The 15,853-nt window shown below is 44.4% G+C and overlaps 1 long non-coding RNA gene across 1 annotated transcript in view; it reads left to right on the top strand.

Annotated features, from left to right (window-relative positions):
* LOC120437616 overlaps window positions 1-8,467 on the top strand; it is a 19,106-nt gene extending 10,639 nt beyond the window's left edge. The window contains exon 4 of the long non-coding RNA XR_005611289.1: window positions 8,418-8,467. This is a non-coding gene — a long non-coding RNA (uncharacterized LOC120437616). The remainder of the gene's footprint in view (window positions 1-8,417) is intronic.
* Window positions 8,468-15,853: the final 7,386 nt, after the last annotated feature.

Here is a 15,853-nt window from a genome sequence, read left to right as displayed (position 1 = left end):
CTGAGCAGCTGACTGAGCTGAATGCTGCTGAGCAGCTAACTGAGCTGAGTGCTGCTGGGCAGCTAATTGAGGAGACTGTTACGCCCCACTTAAAATCACCCCACTTAAAAACGAAGTGTTGACTGGGGTGGGGGGGTAACACAAAGTGAAAAAGAAAACATAAACTACTGGAAAATAGATGTCATTAAACATGATTTATTGCAGAAAACTACTAAAGTAAAAATGAACACAGGGAAGCTCTTTTCTTCAGGATCTCCAAGGCCAAAACAACAAACAAAACACCCCCTTTAACTAAAAATCAAACCAAGAACTCTCTAGCCGAAAACAAAATACAATGGCTGAGCTCCCTGTCCAGCAAAAAACAAGAGAAAACGGTTGAAATGAAAATGGCCCTACCTTAACACTGCAAAGGCAAAGAAAGAAAAACAAAGTTACACAGAGTTTAAATACACACACACACACACACACACACACACACACACACACACACACACACACACACACACACACACACACACACACACACACACACACACACACACACACACACACACACACACACACTAAAGCCTGCTGCCCAAACCGCTGTAGCTCACAGCTCTGGCAAAGTGGGGGGAAGTGGAAGGGGCGGTGCGGTTTGGGATGGCAGACTATATGCCATGGCTGACGAGTTGCAACACACCTCAGCTGTGGCTCATGAGGCAGACCTGTAACACAGGAAAAGGAGAAGAAACCTCTCTCACAGAGGAAGAGCCACTAAAGGTCAGCGACCGTACCCCCATAAAATATCATCATAAAATAAGACAGACATACTTTCGAGGTTATCACTGAGTCCTGGACAGTGCATCAGCATCAGCTGTCCATCATACATCTCTGATGTCTATGTTGTACTCCTGAGCAAGCAACGCCCATCTTATCAATCTTTGGTTGTGATTGTACATGTGTTTTAGGAATACCAGAGGGTTATGGACAGTATAAACCATAACAGGAGTGGTGGTTGACCCCACATACACGTCAAAATGCTGCAAAGCAAGCAACATGGCCAGGATTTCCTTCTCAATGGTGGAATAGTTGAGTTGATGAGGCTTGGACTTAGCTGAGAAGTAGGAAACTGGGTGACTGACGCCATCCACTCCATCCTGTAGCAGTACTGCCCCAGCGCCAGTAGCGCTTGCGTCCACTTCCAGCTTGAAGGCCTTGGTGAAGTCTGGAGCAGCCAGTACAGGGGCACTGCAAAGGAGAGACTTGGCACAGTCAAATGCATGTTGGCACTCAGCAGTCCATGAGAAGGGTTCCTTTGGACTGGACTGGACCCACTAGACCCAAGAGCTCCCGTCTTGTGGTGGGCACAGGGTAGCTCAATACGGCCTCCACCTTTGCATTCACGGGGCGTACCTGACCGTGTCCTACTTGCTTTCCGAAGTATGTCACTACCGCCTTGGCAAATTCACACTTTGCCAGGTTCAGGGTTAGGGAAACCTGGGTTAAACGAGCAAAAACATCCCTCAGAGTACTCACATGATCAGTCCAGCAAGAAGAATATACCATATTGTCATCCAAATACACATTAAAATTGTTAATGTCTGCTAACACAGAGTTCATAAGTCGTTGGAAAGTGGCTGGTGCATTCCGCATGCCAAACGCAATCACTGTGTACTGCAAGAAATGGTCTGGAGTAACAAATGCTGAAATATCAGAGGCTCTGCTAGTTAGAGGAATCTACCAGTACACATTTAACAAATCTAGCTTTGTTATGTAGGTGGCTGCTCCAATGCTGTCTATGCAGTCTTCCATGCAAGGCAACGGATATGAGTCAGGGAATGTGAGTGCATTTACCCTCCTAAAATCAGTACAAAAACGAGGAGAACCATCTGACTTTGGTGTCAGCAGACATGGAGAACTCCAAGACTATGGCTAGGTATCGCCAAACCATTTTCAAGCAGGTACTGTACCTCTGTATCATTAACTCCCTCTTGAGTGGGGGGCACCGGTATGTGTGTTGCTTAATAGGGCATGCATCACCCACGTCAATGCCGTGCTTTAACACTGGGGTTCTAGATGGTACATCCCCAAACAGACTAGGGTCCGCTTGGATCAGGTTTTTCACATCATCTTTCTCGTCATGGGGAAGATAGGAAAGGTACATGTCCATGGCATCAAGAACCTCTGAGTTTGCAAGTCTATCACTCTGCTGACCTTCACTACCCTTTACCAAACCATTCTGTGCCCATAAACCATGGTTTATGGGCACAGAAATGAGCGAGATTGAGCCCTCACGATCGTCTTCCCTAGAGTGAAACAGTTTCAGCATATTTATATGGCAGAGCCGTGTTTTGCGCCTTCTATCTGGAGTGCAAACAATGTAGTCTGTGTCATTGACTTTGCTCTCCACCACATACAGACCCGCAAATTGGGCTGACAGAGATGGACCTGGTATGGGCACCAACATGAGTACCTGATCACCAGGTTTAAAAGAACGCTGCACTGCCTTCGTGTCATACTGCCGCTTCATTTTCCCTTGGGCTGCTGACAAAGACTTCTTGGCTATTGCACAAGCATGGGACAAACGTTCCCGACACTGCGTGACAAACTCAAGCACATTTGATTACGGCTGCACATCAGATAAAAACTGTTCTTTTAGAGCTTTAAGTGGCCCTCTCACACTGTGCCTAAAAACTAGTTCAGCAGGGCTGAAACCCAGGCACTCCTGTTTTGCTTCACAAGTTGCAAACAGTAGGAATGGCAGTCTCTCATCCCAGTTTTTGCCAGTCTCAAGACAATATTTTCGCATCATCAACTTTATGGTCTGGTGCCATCTTTCTAGTGCGCCTTGTGATTGGGGATGGTAAGGGCCAGAAGGGATGTGTTTGATACCAAGTGATTGCAAAGCCTGCTTGAACAGTTTTGACTGAAAATTGCTGCCTTGGTCGGTTTGAATAACTCTGGGCAGACCAAATGTTGAAAAGAATTTAAGTAGAGCCTTAACTACGGTGGGAGCGGTGATTTTTCAAAGTGGTATGGCTTCAGGAAAACGGGTTGTGGTACACATGATCGTCAAGAGGAACTGATTACCCGCTTTTGTTCTGGGTAGAGGACCCACACAGTCCACTAAAACATGCTCAAAAGGCTCCCCAACTACCGGGATGGGTTTAAGAGGAACAGGTGGCACCGTCTGTCTAGGTTTACCCACAATTTGGCAAACCTTACACGTCTTTCTTCAGACCTGGCCAGAAAAAGTGCTGAATAACGCAGTCATAGGTTTTAGTGATTCCTAAATGGCCTGAACACGGGTGTTTATGCGCAAGCTGCAATATGCCACCACGGTATCCCCTAGGAATGACTATTTGGCGTACCACCCCCCAACCCTCATCACCTTCCTCCTGCTGTAAAGCAGGTCTTGAGACCCATTTCCTCAGCAGTAACCCATCCTCAAGATAGAACCTGTGTGCCTTTTTATTGTTTGTTATCTTGCTTACCTCTTTAAAACACCTGGCGAGTGATTCATCCTTTTCCTGAGCATAGCTCAAACACTCACGTGAGACTGGCAAAGGAAGAACCTCAGACAGAGTAGTCAGACCCTGTTAATCGAGTGCTGATTTAGAAGGGCAAGCAGTCGGCTCTCTGTCCTCAGTTAGAACAGATCCAAGAACAGTCTCACTCAAGTTCACTTCCTCCAGCTTACGAGCTTGCGACCTGGTAAGAACACTGACAGAAAAAACATCAGGGTGGGAATTCAACAGCTCATCCTCTTCTGGGATACAGCTGGGTTTATCCACCACTTCAGGAACAGTCAGTACCTTGTCCCCAGCAATATCATTTCCCATTATAAACTCAACACCCTGAATAGGAAATGAGTTTCTCATCACAACCTTGAAAAATCCAGAGGCTAACTTCGACTGCACATGAACACAATGTAACGGTGCTGGTATGTAGGTCATCCCAATACCCTGCACTATTGTACTTGCGTTACAGGATGACTCATCACTAACTGGTAAAACAACGGCCAACAGAAATGATTGTGACCCACCCGTGTCTCTCAGTATTCTCACAGGCTTCTGATCCCCATGAAATTCTGTTAAGGAGATAAAACCATCAAAAATGAAGGGTTTAAAACACTTATCAGGTTCACTCGTGGTCACATGAGAGGGGGAGTTTAGCGACTTGACTAGGCTGACCCCTTTAGCTTGTTTAGATTACTGGTGCACCTGTTTATGTTTAAGAGCCAAACACTCAGAAACTATATCCCCCACTTTGTGACAGTAAAAACATTGTCTATCAGACTTGGAACCCGAGGAATCCCTAGGTTGTTCAGGGCGTGGCTTTGTGTCCTTTTTCGTTTGTTCATGATAGGCTGATTCAGATTCACCCACAAACACACTTTTGTACGTCAAAGCAAATTCTTCTGCCAGGACAGCTGCCTCTTGCAAAGTGGCAACTTTTTGCTCATTCAGGTATAACACTGTACACTCAGGGAACTCAGTTTTTGATTTCCCCCAACAATACCAGTTCACGCAATGCGTTAAACTCTGAAACTTTGCTTGCTTGACACCACCTATCAAATAGTATCCCTTTTCCCTTTGCAAACTCAAGAAATGTTTGAGCAGTGGATTTCCTCAGGGTCCTGAAACACTGCCTGTAAGCTTCAGGCACCAACTCATAGGCTCTGAGTATAGCACTTTTGACATTGTCATACATAAGACTGTCCTCAATAGTGAGAGCTGCGCATACTTCCTGTGATTTACCAATTAATTTCCACTGAAGCAAAAGGGACCAAACCTCCTTGGGCCAATGTAAAGCCACAGCAATGCGCTCAAACGCATTAAAATAGGCCTCCACCTCAGTCTCCCGGAATGGTGGAACCAGGGCAATATTTTTGCCTACATCAAATGTTGGAGGTGCAGGAACAGGGGGAGATTCATCTGAATGATTACTAATGCTATCTTCATCCTTCATTGAAGGTGGAGCAGAAGGCTCAGGAGACAATTTGTTAGCTTGCAACTCCAGCTGACACAACCTACTAGATGTCTCAACTTGTAGCTGCCGACACTTTAGCGCATCCTTATGTTCCCTTTCTTTGGCTTCAAGTTCAAGACGAGCGAAACGTACCTTTAAGCGTGCACCAACACTGGGATTACTGGATTCTACAGAGAATGGCTCAAACCGTGGAAGAGAGGCTGGTGGCTTTCCCCGACCGGGTTTGACCACAGTAGGTGTCCCTGTCCCCTCCTCAGCACAAACCTCAGGCTGATCAGAGGTTTTGAATACTGACGCGGCATCCCTAGTGTCCACGTCCAAAGGGAACACACCTTTCCCAACCAACCCACTGAACACAAGAGCCTTTAACTCGCTTTTCTTCATAGATTTAGCTACAGGGATTTCATAATACACAGCAACAGCACATAAATCATCCTTCCTACATGCATCAAGCTGGTCTATTGTAAGCTTAGCTATAAAATCACCCAGGCTAAACTCTGCCATATTCAAAATTAATCCCGGAAGAGCCCCCCACCCCAGTCAACACTTCGTTTTTAAGTGGGGCGTAACAGAGACTCTGGAGACTGAGCTGAGGGCAGCTGAGGGCAGCTGGCAGAAGAAGCAGAGGGAAACCAGTCATTGTCGTTATCTGCCACACACAAAACAAAGCCCCAGAATAAACAGTCCCACAGTCAAAAACAGAAAAATTATCCTTTTCACTCACCACAGCCGGCTGCTCTGAAATCCTGGGGTCCGACTGTCGCGAGGGGCGTCTGCGGCATGAGCGCTGCTTTCTTTTTGGAGCCTGGACCGACGGGCCGGACAGAACATCCACCGGTGGGTCGGGCAGCACAGCAGTAGTGGCTTTAAGAAGGTGTGGTGTGTTGCAGATGAAGGTCTGTGCGATTGGGGAAAGCGATCGCAATAGCCACAGAAGGCTTGAAAAGAGCCGTTGCAGCCAGCTTTCGACTGTGTGGCGAAGCTCTTCCGGAGGGTGTTCCAGCCAAAGACCGAGGAGAATCTCCACACTGTAAATAATGTCATCTCTGAGCTCCTCAGAAGGATTTTGTGCTGCTGGGTCCATGGTGTCTAGGTTCGCCGGGCAAACCGTGTGGAATTATTAAAAGGCCCATGATGCGGCACAACTGAGATGAGGAAGCTTTATTTATGGAGCGTGCATATACAACAAAGGCGAGGGTGGCGAAAACAGAACAGAGAAAACCTAAACTGGGAAAACTAAGCTGGTTGGAGTAAGTGGGCATACTCCAACCAGGGTAGCTGTTCACCCCAGATGGTCTGGTTGGAGGAGACTATGCAGCGCAGCGCAGCTTCCAGTTCTTGATTGGTGCGTTCAGTTTGGCCATTGCTCTGCGGGTGATAACGAGATGACAGACTAACCTTGGCTCCTAGAGCAGAGCAGAACTCCTTCCAAACCTGGTGAAGCAGCTCTGTGTCAGTGTACATGTGTATGTGTGCGTTTATGTGTGTGTGATCCGTGTTCAACTGAGAGAAAGTGTCCCTTCACCCGGTTAAGCTAAAGTCAACAATCTTCGATCAACGTAGATGGTCTTGAAGGAGGTACCAACAGTTCTGACAACAATCATGTTATCATGGAAGAATTTGTTGTTCCAGTCAACTTCGACCTTGGCAGGCCTTCAGCTGGCACCAGTGGGATAGCCGCATTAGTGAAGATGGTGAATGTTTGGGTTTAGTGTGAACAACTGCGTCCAATTTTACAGTTGGTCTAATGTCACTGGTCACCAATTCTCTCAATTGCCATTGTTCTTCTCCAAGATGTTATCCATATTGCAGAGCCATGAGCTTATCCATATAGGGTTCAAAACACAGTCTGAGTACTCACAGCCCTGCTAATCGCCTGTCATGTCGGCCTGCCTTGTGGGATTTTGAACAGCTGTAGCCGCTTCTTGTACTTCGATAAGCCAGGTCCAAGCCAGCTCCAATCAGCCAGAACTCTGTTATCGTGGTTCCGAATTGGTAGATGTCATTCATTGTCCCCCATCGAGAGTGTCGCCAGACACACGACGCAACCGACCATCGAGTATCCAGCAGCAAACGTCTCCGCAGGACAATCGGGCTCTCCCAAGCCCTGGAAGGTGTCAATTCCGTTACGGGACCAGTTGATCAAATCCATAATTCTTTAGGTTTTAGAGAAAAAGACTGAGAAACTAATGCGGGTTAGAAAGAGAGACTATACAAAAGAGATGAGAAGCCAAGCAGGAAAGATGAGTTGTTTTTTAAAAACAATTACCGAGTCCACAGTTCTTAATGTACTGTTCCACAGTCTCGGGCCATGGTGGCAAAAGCTCTGTCACCCTTAGTTCTCATTTTAGTCTGTTTTTTAGCAAGTAAGCACTGATCAGATGACCTCAGGGACCTGCTAGGGACATAGGGCTGTAGCAGATCAGAGATGTAGGGAGGTGCCAGTCCATGCAAGGCTTTAAATGTCAAGACCAGAATCTTAAAATGTACGCTAAATTCAATAGGAGGCCAGTGTAGCTGAAATAGCAGTGGTGTCACATGTGAATACTTGGAGGATCTTGTCAAAAGTCTAGCTGCAGCGTTTTGCACAACCTGCAGAGGATCCAGAGAACCTTTGCTTAGACACATAAACAAAGAGTTACAATAGTCCAAGTGTGAGGAAATAAATGCATGTATAGCTATCTCCAGTTCAGGGCGAGATAAAATAGGGCTTAACTTATCCACATTTCTTAAATGATAAAAACAAGACCGAACCAGAGATTTCACATGCCCATCCAATGTAAGAGTCGAGTCAAAAGTGACACCTAAATTCCTGATAGAGGATTTAACATACATAGAAAGAGGACCAAGGGCTTTCACTATCTGGGATACAAATCTGTCCGGAGCACATATGAGGACTTCAGTTTTCCCCTCGTTGAGTTGGAGGAAATTTACAGCCATCCAACGTTTGATAGAATCCAAGCAGTCATTTAAAAGCTGAAGCTTAGATAAATCCTGGGGCTTAAAAGAGATGTACAACTGAATATCATCAGCATAACAGTGATAAGAAATGCCCTCAAAAGAGCCCATTATATACTGGAGGGGGAGAAGATATATTAAGAACAATAAAGGCCCCAAAACCAAACCCTGAGGGACACCACAATTAAGGGAGGTGGAAGATGACCTAAAATCGGGGACCACCACAGAAAAAGATTGGTTATGTAGATATGAGGAGAACCACTCCAAGGCAGTACCCAATACTCCAACCCAACGTTTTAAAGCTTGTACTTCAGTAACTCCTCATTAATCAGTAACTATGGATTAAACTGTAGAACTGAAAAAAATGTAAGAGAAGAGCTTCAGATCCTGGGTGTCTGAGGACAGAGAAGGATCAGCTTTATTTCATATTTAAGATAAACTTTATATTTCAGTTTGTGATGATTCTGTTCTCTTTGTGATTACAGGAGCTGCCCTCAGATTCAGACTTCAGCACCAACCAGGGACAGCAGACAGATCATCCAACATGTTCACATGTTAACTGCAAAATTAACTGATGAAAACAGTACAAAGGTTAAAGTACCACATGTGCTGTCAGTGAAAGCTGCAGATGTTTTATTGATAAAGTTAAAGACAAAAAATCAAAAGGATTAATCACCCATGTAACTGTGTCACTATATATCAGCATTAACAGGAGCTCAGTTTGGTGTTTCAGAGAGCTGCTGATCTCTGACCTACACAGCTTCCGTTTTAAACACTTGATGTACTCAGCTGCATGAAGAGCACATTTGATTTTCTCTGACACAATTAAATAAAACCTGATGAAGGTCAAAGGTCATCACATGTATGTTGAAATACAAAGTTGGGATCTGGAATTCTTTCACAGTTTTTTGCAGATAGTGTGTTATTTACCATAAAGTGATTCAGAGTTATTCATACCAGAGTAACCAGAGAGGATAATATATTTTTAAATATATAACTTTCTACAGGACTGAATATAATGTCTTTATGTAAAAGCCCGGAGCCTCTGGGGAGTATCCGAGTATTTATAACATTACACAAACCAAAGGTCTCATCACAGTGTTCATGAAATGCTGGGTTTATCCAGCTTCTGAGCTGGGCCTAGGGTGGAGCTCTGAGGATTTCCCTGTGAGGGAGCTGCTGGTGGAGATCGAAGCGATGAGCTTCAGTGTTCCTGGTGTTTCTTAAATGAAGCCTCTCTCAGTGGGTCAACAGAACATCTGGCACTGGACAGCTGTGATGAAAGAAAGGAAAGAAGTTTCTCCAAACCTCTGGACCCAGGAAACACAGCTTAGTCCTCATGGTCTCCCTCACTAGTTTCTCCCCAGGGTGAATGTAGAATTAGACTACACTACTGAAACCTTCTGCTGCTGTTTTTAAAGTTTCCATGTTACCAGGATGTAGAGGGCTCTGAAGATTTAAACAGTTTTAGGTCCATTATACTCACAGTCTTAAATGTTAAAATTTCAAAGGACAGCATTACATTTTTTGATATAAACAGTAACTCTGGGCCTCTGTAGAGTGTGCAGCTGATATCTAAATATCATCGCTTCTAAAAATGGATAACAAAACCTAAGGAGTGCTGAATCATTAAATAATACAGTCTATTAGAGTAACAGGTGTGTAGCATCGCTAACTAGCTAGCAACAAGCCTCCAACAGATTGCGTATGCTAGCGACTAATCTAGCAAACAAATTAATAACAGAGTGATTTTAGATGGTTTAGAACTATAAGATGTTAAGCTGTCTTTTTCATAACAGTGACCCAGCCAACATTTATATGTGGGGCCCATATGGTTTGGAAATGGGCTGAAAAATGGGCCCCATATAGGATTGTCCGCGGGTTCTGTAATGGCACCATGTTAAATGCCCATATAGGTGTTATGTTAGGAACATTTGGGAACTAAATGGGCCCCAACTGGGCAAAGTACACAGAAACCCACCCGGGCCCCATCTTTCAAGTTTTTTGTGGGTACCATGTGGGCACCACATAGGCTAAAAAGTGGGTTTTAAAGGAAAATTGTTGTTTCCATGTATTTTCCTGTTCTGCCTTCAATTTTGAGGAGTTCCTCCCACATTTCTAGTTGTGACAGTGCACCTACAACAAAAAAAAATCTACTGTGATTTACATTTGTTGAATGAGCAATTTGTAAAATAGTCTATTTTTGTATGCACAGTTTACAAATCTGTCCTGTACAGCATGGACTGATTGCATTCTAAAAAGTTGTTGCTTAAAAATAAAACAATTAATTTTTAATTAATAACATCAGTAGAAAGCCTTGTTATTAATTATATGTACAATTTCTATAGAATAGGAAACAACTCAGTTCATTTTTGATCATACTAATACCAGCATATTACACAACTCCAACAACCATGATGAAAAACGCTCATCTGCTTTCATCACCATCAGCTGATTAACATTGAGCTGCTGCAGTCAACACCATCAAACTCATTTAGTGTTTAAACAGCGCTGTGTAAACTTGTAATTTCAGATACTTTAGTCTGCTGTTCACATATTGTGGGATTATTGGGATTTAAAAAAGGGAAGTCATTAGATATAATCTGGGATGAATTGTTTTCCCCTCTCTTCTAATAAATAACTGTTGGATAATTTAGCAATACTTTCTGTTGCTTCATTTTTACTTGTCAACTTCATATTTATGTACTGTCTTGAAAATTTGATAGAAAAATAGCTAAAGTCTGTAATGTGCTAAGTTAAAAATCATACTGGTGTGATCATGTGTATAATGAATTAACATACTTCTCAACTAAAGTGCCTGTTGGGTTTTATGTAGGTTCATTATTTTTAGATCCAATTAAAAATTAAACCATTCAAAAATGAAAACAACAGAGTGATATAAACAACAAAGCCAACATCAGAAACAGAAAAGGAAATCAACCTTTTTCTACACCAAAGGCTGTGGAGGCTTAAGCATTTCACACACAGCAGGTAAAAAACAATGACATACATAGATGGAGGGGAAAAGAGTAGAGAGGGAGACAAAGTATTAATCTGGGTTTCACTCAGGACTGTAAAGCTGCTAACTACCCACACAGCAGACAAGTCTGGCCCGGATCTGGTGTCAAGTTGACTTCTGGCATGGTAAGTGGTATGCCATCCAGATGTGAGCCAGGTCTGTGATGTGATGACACTATTTAGAAGAAGAAGAAGAAGAATCCTTTAATTGTCCCACAAGGGGAAATTTGGTTGTATCAGCAGCAAAAAAAAACACGCATATACAAACAGAACAGGACACACAGAACCGAAGCACAATTTTTACATATTTACATCTTTACATCATGGACAATAGTTACCAGAGCAGAGTACAGTACAGTTGTTTAAATTAGCGTACACATAGTGTGCAAACATAGCAGGATACTGAAAGATGTTTAAATAGTTAAGAATATTTAGAATAATTAGAAAAGTGCAGATTGTTTATTGTACCCGTGCATTAAAAAGTAAACATGTAACTTTCAATAAGTTAGTGTATATATAAGCTGAGAAAAGTAATGTGCAGTTATAACAGTAAAAGTTGTTACAGTGCTGATGTAAACATCTGTGTTTGTTGGGAGCAGTTCTGATTGTACAGTCTGACAGCTGCAGGGAGGAAGGACCTGCGGAAACGCTCCTTCATGCATCTAGGATGCAGCAGTCTGTCACTGAAGCAGCTCTGCAGTTCAGCAACGTTTCCATGCATGGGGTGGGAGACTCTGTCCATCAGAGATGTTATTTTGTTATTTATGTTCCTATTTTCCTATTTTAGTTAGAAGACCCAACTGTAATGTTGAAATACTATACTGCAATGGTAGACAATGTTTCAAATGCAGGTTTGACAGGTTTGTGAGTGTACACTTTATCCAAAACCTAGTAAGGGTTTACTCATGTTTACCCCTGGGTCGCTGTAGCTCAGGAGGTAGCGCAGGTCACCTACTGATCGGAAGGTTAGTGGTTTGATCCCTGGCTCTTCCAGTCTGCATGTCAGGAGTGTGAATGCATATGAATGTAGTTAGGAAGCTCTCAGTTTAGAGAAAGTGTGTGAATGTGGCATGTTGTATAGAGCACTTTGAGTAATTCGGAAGAGTAGAGAACTCTGTTCACTGTCTGAACAGAGTTTCGTCATGTTACTTTTGCACTACTACGTTCCGACACATGCTATTACTCGGCTTGATTAAGCTACACATTAGGCTGACATCTGAAGCCAGAGCTGAAACTGTTCTAGGCCAGCACAGGACCAGCTGTGTGTCTGCAACTGGCCTTGTGCTGACCCATGTGTGGGCCACATCTGGCAAACCCGATCTTGGCCACCAAAGGGCTATCATTCTTTGCAGTATGTGGGCCATGTGTAAACACATTGTGTGGGCCAGATCCGGGCCATACCAACTTTGCTGTGTGGGTATATGCTTTATCAAAAATAAAAGTTTTAAGCCTAATCTCAAAAGTAGAGATAGTGTCTGTCTCCAAATCAGAAGCTGGTTTCACAGAAGAGAGGCCTGAAAGATGAAGGGTCTCCCTCCTATTCTACCTTTAACCAGTGAATACATGTCTCCTTCACTCTTCATACAATGGCAAAATTCAGAGGAGACAAAGGTAGGAGGGCAAGTAGTTGGAGGGAATTAAGCTGTGAAACAGAGTGAAGAGCGGAACCAAGAGTCTTGCTGTGGAGACCAGAGAATACACGTTGCAGGTAAATTGACCGATGGCTTGGCGAGATGACTACAGGCACAAGAAAAACAAGGTAAGTACAAAACTATGAAAAAGATGAAAAAAAAAAAACATTAAAAAAAGCGGACAAACCAGTCAGGCCTATTACCAGTCTGAGGTTAGCTCGCGTACTGGTGGAGAAGCGACAACAATGCTGGTCATAAACACTGCCTCGCTGGTTGCCTTGGATCCCAATCAGCTGTTAAAAGGCACACAAGCTTATGGGATGGCTGAAGTTCTCCAGTAAAACCTCATGATTCCAAGTGTGTTGTCTATTATCCTGTGACTTGTAAATGTCTGTAGCTGTTTTTTTGTTGATCTGCTGTTAAGCTTGAACTTGCAAAATAAAGCCAGAGGCAACAGTTAAGACACTGTAAGTATGTATGTATCTACTCGGGCTGCCACGATTAGTCGACTAGTCACGATTACGTCGAATATTAAAATCGTCGACGACTAATTTAATGGTCGACGTGTCGTCTGAAGGCTCCTCAGACCCTCCAGCTGACGAAACATAATGCTGGCTGGGTTCTCCAGAACCCCCAGCGGGAACTGACGAAGGCAGAGTAGGTCTCCGGTGTCCAGAGCTGGCCAAGGTTGCTATCTCAGCCTCTGTGGAACCCCTGGAAACAGTCTCAGACTCAGGAGAAACTAACCTATCAGGAACAAAAACAGTGCTTTGTTGCAAGACACATTTAGTATTTTCAGTACTAGAACAGTCTTTGGCTAATTCAGGAGACAAACTCATAGACCCACCCCAGGGGCTGAAACAGAAAAACACATATTTGTGTTGGGATGCCTGGGTCGTCAACCCAGAGTTCTGAGTGTTCATTATTGTTGTACTTTGATTTTTGCCTTTATTTATCATTTCTAGTCTTTTGGTTTCTTTGTCAGATTTGTGCTTTCTGTTTTCTGTCTGTAATCTTTAGTTGCTGTCTCCCCTGTCTGCTATATCCCCGTGTCCAGTCAGTGTCTGTGTCTGCCCTGGTCCCACATCTCTGTTCCCTCTGTTGTAGTGCCTGTCTGTGAGTCTGTGTCTGTAAGTTCAGTCTCTGGTATGTTTTCTGTTTTACTTTGAAGGTCCATGTTTTATGTTAATGTATCTGGTTTTGCTTCCCCTGTTTCGTTAGACCTGATTTGCCCCAGCTGTGTTTCCCTCCTGTTACTCATTCCCTGATTGCTCCCTCTGTGTATATAAGCCCTGTGTTTTCATCTGTCCGTGTTGCGATCTACCCTCATTTATGCTGTGTGTTCTGTCTGCCTGCCTATGTAAGTTTATTTGTATTTTTGGGTTTTTGTTACGTTTTGCCATCCAGCAAAAAAAGCTGAGTTTTGAAGTACACTTTTGCCTGCCGTGAGTCTGCACTTTGGGTCCACCACTCCTGCCTGCACACAGCCGTTACATGACAATTTGGGCTGGTTATCTCAGATCCACCAGCTACATCTTGACAGTTAATTGAAGTTTTGAAAAAATTAATATAAGATAACCTTTATTAGTCCCACACTTGGGGAATTTGTTTTGTTACAGGAATTTGTTATGCTTCTTAGCCACCATTCTCCTGTCACTCACTACCTCCACTGGGTCCAGAGGGCATCCTAGAACAGAGCTGACCCTCCGGATAAACCTGTAGTCTCTTCCTGTCCCCAGCAGACCACACCATAAAAGATGGCTGAGGCCACCACAGAGTCATAGAAGGTCTTCAGGAGTGGGCCCTTCACTCCAAAAGACCAGAGTATCCGCAGCAGGTACAGCCTGCTCTGCCCTTTCCTGTAGGGGGCGTCTGAATTATAAGTCAAGTCCAGTTTATTGTTCAGATAAACACCAAGGTACCTGTAGCTGTCCACAGTCTCAATGTCCATACCTTGGATGTTCAGTGGTTGCAGTGGAGGATGATTGTGCCTGCGAAAGTCTACCACCAGCTCCTTGGTTTTACTAGTGTTGATCTGGTGGTAGCTCTGCTGGCACCGGTCCACAAAACCATGGGTCAGTTCTCTGTACTCCCTGTCGTCCCCATCAGTAATGAGGCCGAGTCGTCAGAGAACTTCTGCGGGAAGCACTGGGTGGAGTTGTGGGAGAAGTCTGCAGTGTAGATGGTGAAGAGGAAGGTGCCAGAACCGTTCCCTGTGGGGCCCCCGTACTGCAGACGACCCCGTCCGACACACAGCCCTGAGTCCTCACATACTGTGGTTGGTCGGTGAGGTTGTCCAGTAGGCATGTAGTGAAGTGATGGCCCACTCCAGCGTTCTCCAGCAGATGGAGACACTATGTTGAAGGCACTGGAGAAATCAAAGAACATGATTCTCACAGTGCTCCCAGCGGTCTCCAGGTGAGAGAAGGAACGATGCATGAGGTGAATGACGGCATCATCCACTCCAATGCCAGGCTGGTAGGCAAACTGAAGTGGGTTCAGTGATGAGCTCACCAGGGGCAAAGCTGAGCCAGGACCAGCCGCTCCAGGGTTTTCATCAGGTGGGATGTCAGAGCCACAGGCCTGTAGATGTTGAGCTCCTTGGGACGTGAAGTTTTTGGCACTGGTACAACACAGGAGGTGTTCTAGAGCTGTGGGAATCTAATACTAATACATAATACTGACTCTCCAGCCTCAGCCTTAGGTTGAAGAGGTGCTCCATCACCCCACACAGTTGGTCTGCGCAGGAGACCAAAATTAAAATTAAGGTCATTGCACCCCTCAGACCTAGCTACAGTGTCTTTGCCAACATTAACTGAGGGAAACAAAACATGTGGGTCTATTGCCTGTTTGGAAGCTGAACAGTCAATTCCCTGTTCAAAAGGCGCAGATAGGGAAACGGTTTTAGTTGTTGCAGAGTCTTTGACACAGGGCGTTTATCAATATGCGTACTTGTGCGTACTTGCGTTCTCGTGTACTCGTGATACGTCATCAGTCGGAGACCAAGTACTGTTCCAATTCGAAGTACGCATCAAGCCGAGAACGCGAAAAAGTCCCGGATGTGTTCTCGATCCGCCCGCTTTGTCGAGCATGCATCGGTGTGGACTTGGGACAGCTATATATCCCAGAATGCATTTCGTCCAAAACTCAACAGCGGACTCCCGGCACATCGTTTTCAACCCCCCCTGCTCGCGGACTTCTCACTACTCAGGTTAAAGAAACCCCAGCAGCTGTCTATAGTATTGAGTGTCCACTAGAATAGAAATAAAAGC

The sequence above is a fragment of the Oreochromis aureus genome, linkage group 3 (assembly GCF_013358895.1).
Source record: "Oreochromis aureus strain Israel breed Guangdong linkage group 3, ZZ_aureus, whole genome shotgun sequence".
Lineage (NCBI taxonomy): Eukaryota > Metazoa > Chordata > Actinopteri > Cichliformes > Cichlidae > Oreochromis > Oreochromis aureus.
The sequence above is the reverse complement of the archived record's forward strand: the minus strand, read 5'-3'. Positions and strand labels throughout refer to the sequence as shown.